Source organism: Lissotriton helveticus, chromosome 7 (assembly GCF_964261635.1).
Source record: "Lissotriton helveticus chromosome 7, aLisHel1.1, whole genome shotgun sequence".
Taxonomy (NCBI): Eukaryota; Metazoa; Chordata; class Amphibia; order Caudata; family Salamandridae; genus Lissotriton; species Lissotriton helveticus.
Genome location: NC_136068.1, coordinates 788995945 through 789001202, shown reverse-complemented (window position 1 = coordinate 789001202; position 5258 = coordinate 788995945). Strand labels below are relative to the sequence as shown.

General features: G+C 43.8%; 1 pseudogene across 1 annotated transcript; it reads left to right on the top strand.

Annotated features, from left to right (window-relative positions):
• Positions 1–547: 547 nt before the first annotated feature.
• LOC144769195 (lysine-specific histone demethylase 1A pseudogene) lies at positions 548–3551 on the top strand (annotated as a pseudogene). The gene has a single exon (XR_013598677.1). The product of XR_013598677.1 is annotated as a lysine-specific histone demethylase 1A pseudogene (transcript).
• Positions 3552–5258: the final 1707 nt, after the last annotated feature.

Here is a 5258-nt window from a genome sequence, read left to right as displayed (position 1 = left end):
TTTCTGATGCTCTGCAGCAGTTTCAATAAGTTCTTGTTGCTCAAATGTCTGTAATTTCTTATATTTAGAAGTTTCCCTAGTCTTAATTGCATGTTTTTTGCTCGTGAGAAAGTGTGCTACTCATAGTCGTTGGAATGTCACTCATAATTTGACTGAAATTTTAAAAATGTCACACATGGCACTCTGAAACCTTGGCAGCTATGGATTTTGCTTTATTATATTCTACCCCCAGGCGAACAGTCTCTGTCTTTAAAGGAACGTCTCGTTTGACCGGAAAAGAACAAGTGTTGTTTTGTAACAGCAAGGAAGTAAATGTAAATAAAGGCTGATTTCTAACTACGCGGGTGAACACGAGAGGTAAAGGAGGCATAGGTATATTAATAAAACTGTGTATTCGAGTTCGGGATATTTAAAATGTTCTCGTTTTATACCATACAAGGTTTCAGTTTCTGTAAAATAGGTACGCGGTCTAGTGTTTACAAAGGAGCGTCATTACGTACATTTTGGCATTGCAAGGGACGTGCTCTGTACTCAACGCCGTGACGTCAAGCGCTCGACACTGGGAAGTGCATCCGTTGTTCTCCCTGCCCTGCGAGTCCTGAAGGTACCGATCCCGGTGCCGGGGCTGACTTCACCTGCCCTCACCGCCCCCCCTCCCTGAGGTACGTTGCCTTCCGCAGCCATTTGCTTACAGCCGCCAGAACCATGCTGTCCGGAAAGAAGGTCGAGCTTGGCGGTGTTGAAAAGCCCCAGGACCCTCAGCCGCCCAGCGGTGACAGCAGCTCCTCGAGCGAGCGCACACCGCGCAAGAAGGAGCGCATCTCCCCGGCCTCGGAGCTGGGGGGCGCGGAAGGGAGCGGCATGGATGGCAGCCACCCTGGCACCCCGGAGGGCCGCCGCAGCAGCCGCCGCAAGAAGCCTAAGGTTCAGTACCGGGAAATGGACGAGAGCCTGGCCAACCTGTCCGAGGACGAGTATTACTCGGAGGAGGAGCGACATGCAAGGGCCGAGCGTGAGAAGGACCCCCCCGTGCAACCTCCGGCCGAGGAAGAGCACGAAAGTGAGCCCGAGGAACCGTCCGAGGGGGCAGCGCTGCAGAGCCGGCTGCCCCACGAGCGCATGACTTCCCGAGAAGCAGCTGCCTTCCCCGACATCATGAATGCCCCTCAGACCGCGCAGAAGGCCTTTCTATACATCCGCAACCGCACGCTGCAGCTGTGGCTGGAGAATCCACGCATTCAGCTGACCTTCGAGGCCACCCTACAGCAGATGGAGGCGCCCTACAACAGCGACACCGTGCTGGCCCACCGCATACACAATTACCTGGAGAGACACGGTCTCATCAACTTTGGTGTCTACAAGAGGGTAAAGCCATTGCCAACCCAAAAGACCGGGAAGGTGATCATCATAGGCGCCGGGGTCTCGGGTTTGGCGGCCGCCCGCCAGTTGCAAAGTTTCGGCATGGATGTCACAATCCTGGAATCAAGGGACCGTGTGGGAGGGAGGGTGGCTACGTTTCGCAAGGGCCAATATGTTGCTGATCTCGGGGCTATGGTAGTCACTGGCCTCGGTGGTAATCCAATGGCAGTAATCAGTAAGCAGGTAAATATGGAGCTAGCAAAGATCAAGCAGAAATGTCCTCTTTATGAGGCCAATGGACAAGCTGTTCAAATTCCAAAGGAAAAAGATGAGATGGTTGAACAAGAGTTTAATCGTTTGCTGGAAGCTACTTCCTACCTTAGCCATCAGTTGGATTTTAATGTTTTAAATAATAAACCGGTGTCCCTTGGCCAGGCACTGGAGGTAGTCATACAGTTGCAGGAGAAACATGTGAAAGATGAGCAGATTGAGCACTGGAGCAAAATTGTTAAAACTCAAGAAGAGTTAAAAGAAGTTCTCAATAAAATGGTCACTTTAAAAGAGAAAATTAAAGAACTTCACCAACAGTATAAGGAGGCCTCGGAAGTTAAACCAGCGCGAGATATCACTGCAGAGTTCTTGGTGAAAAGCAAACATAGAGATTTGACAGTGCTCTGCAAGGAATATGACGACTTAGCAGAAGCCCAGGGAAAGCTTGAAGAGAAACTCCAAGAGCTTGAAGCCAATCCTCCAAGTGATGTTTATTTGTCATCACGTGACAGACAAATACTTGATTGGCATTTTGCAAATTTAGAATTTGCAAATGCAACACCTCTCTCTACCCTTTCTTTGAAGCACTGGGACCAAGATGATGATTTTGAGTTTACTGGCAGTCACCTGACTGTACGGAATGGATATTCATGTGTACCTGTAGCCTTGGCAGAAGGCTTAGATATCAAGTTAAATACAGCAGTTCGACAAGTTCGATACACAAGTTCTGGTTGTGAAGTACTAGCTGTTAACACTCGTTCCACTAGTCAGACTTTTATTTACAAATGTGATGCTGTACTTTGTACTCTTCCTCTAGGAGTATTAAAGCAACAACCTCCAGCTGTGCAGTTTGTGCCTCCTCTTCCAGAGTGGAAAACATCTGCTGTACAGAGAATGGGATTTGGTAACCTAAATAAGGTAGTATTGTGTTTTGATCGCGTGTTTTGGGATCCTTCTGTAAATTTGTTTGGCCATGTTGGCAGTACCACTGCAAGCAGGGGGGAGCTCTTCCTTTTCTGGAATCTTTATAAAGCACCAATTCTTTTGGCATTGGTAGCAGGAGAAGCAGCAGGGATAATGGAAAATATCAGTGACGATGTTATTGTTGGACGCTGTCTTGCAATCCTGAAAGGAATATTTGGGAGCAGTGCTGTTCCTCAGCCTAAAGAGACTGTGGTGACCCGTTGGCGTGCCGATCCTTGGGCAAGGGGATCCTATTCATATGTAGCTGCTGGATCTTCAGGGAATGACTATGACTTGATGGCACAGCCGATTACTCCAGGCCCATCCGTCCCTGGAGCCCCACAGCCTGTTCCTCGCTTATTTTTTGCTGGAGAACACACAATTCGTAACTATCCGGCAACTGTCCATGGGGCTCTTTTGAGTGGATTGAGAGAAGCTGGTCGAATTGCAGATCAGTTTTTAGGTGCTATGTATACTCTACCTCGCCAAACTCCACCTGGGGCCCCTGCACAATCATCCCCTAGCATGTAGATGCATCAGTACGAGTGCCATTGAAAACACAATAGTGAAATTGTATCAGACCTCTTATGAATGAAATGTCTTGGTAGTAGAATCGGGGATAACTAAAAAACTGAGCCTACGCTTTTAATGAATATCTTTGCAAAGTATTTGATTTAGGTTTCAGAAGGCATTGTTTATTTTATTTTTGATATAATGTTCCTTTTGTCACAACATTGATTTGCCTCTGTGGCCATAATCCTAGACTGGCCAAGAGCTGCTGCCTTAATATAGTTTTCTTCTGGACATTTCATGAGGAAATAACATTTTGTGGTAGTTCAATTTTAGTGTGGTAAAGTAGATGACCCCCCCTTGACCTTTATATATGTTTCGTATTTTTTTTATAATACACCACTTTTCAAACACTCTTGTATTTTGAAAATAAAACATCTTTGAAATTATATTGTTGACTTTTTTCTTTCAGGGAATTTGCACAAGGTTGGTGGTCAGCTGCATAACGTGGGTTTACTGCAATGTATTTTGATTGTATTTAGAAACTCTCTAACATGTGCAACTTGAAATGACGCCTTCTAGATTTTAGGCAAGAAATATGCTTTTTTAATTTGAACATTAACTTTGGATAGCAATTAATTTTAAAACGTTGTATGCATAGTTTTAAATATCGATTATATGGCCCCTTGAAAACCAATCACTTGTTTCCTTTCCTTCTGGAACAATTTCAGACTCCACTTGGTCTACAGTTCTGTCTTGCCCCAATGATTGAATTACTTCCCTTTCTGTGATTTTTTTTTTTTTTGAATTAGCTTAGCTCTCACTAGTAATTAAGAAACAGATGACAAGATTTTGCTAATCCTCATTCTCTCCCTAGCAGGCCTTCTGCTCATAGCAACAGGCATTCAGATGACGTTAATAAACCATGAGGCTTTCATGGTTGATACATTCCACCTGAACCCCTCAATGGCAATCTAGGCCTATATACAAAGTTACAAGTTACGAATATTTTCTCTGTCCTGCGCTCTTGATGTATATGTACACCCTCTCCCCGGCGGTGAAAATGAATTCAGTTGGAGACTGAATCCTTTAAGACCATGTTGCGGAACAGTCCTCCGAGCCAGTTTTAATGGAAGAATGCCCACCAAATATATCTTCTGTGCATAATTTACAATAACACTGTTTGATTGTTTTTAATTGATACTACTCGGTAGCAAAAAAAACATGCTGGACTGTCCTCTAATAATCTTTTCTCAGCCCAAAGTAATGGGGTTTAAGATAATAAACGTAGTATGAACTGGCATAGACTTTGCAACAAGAAGTATGCAGTGGAATTCTTTTTATTACAGTCTAAAATGGTGGATCCTACAGGTTTAAAGGTTAAGTTTTTCTATTTTCTCAATCTAGTTAAGATAGTGTGTATGTGTGGCGCACAATAAACATTCAGGTTTCATCAACCCAAAAAGTGAAACATGGCTAAACATTCAGTTTAGTATGTTCTGAAAAACACCAGATGCAGCACTTGCACTTTTCTAGGCTTCCAGCATTACAACAAAAATTATATGTCGGGCAAAATATACAAAACAGTAAGGTTTCCAGCGACATGCCCATGAACACTTCAGAGGCCACGGTAAAATTAGATCCTTCAGCACACTAGGTAGACCATCCCAAGCAAACCAGCCAACACCTCGTCTAATAAAAAAGCCTCCAAAACCTTCCTAATGTTAGAGTGAGGCTACCAATACCGAATCTAAACACTATCTCTAACTTCTAAAGGAATTCTAGCAGGTCTGGAAGAACACATTATATAGACCATCCAGACCCGTATGGTAACAACTTAGAAACAAATCTTATAAGTAGCATATTACAAAAAATAAATTCACAAAGTAAGCCAAATTCAGTTACTCCTAATAAATAGCTTTTGCAAATTGCCACCATAATAATTCACATTCAACAGAACACTAGACTGTCTTGCACACAAAAACACCAGAACCCTGTAGTGGATAATGCAGTACTCCTGAAGTGTACAACCACCTTTACACATAAACAACGTATCTCCAAACATATGTAGACAACACAATACCTACCAAAGATACAAGGCGTAGAAGATGTACATAACTTTCAGTGTCCAACAGAAAACAGACTCCACCCTTCTT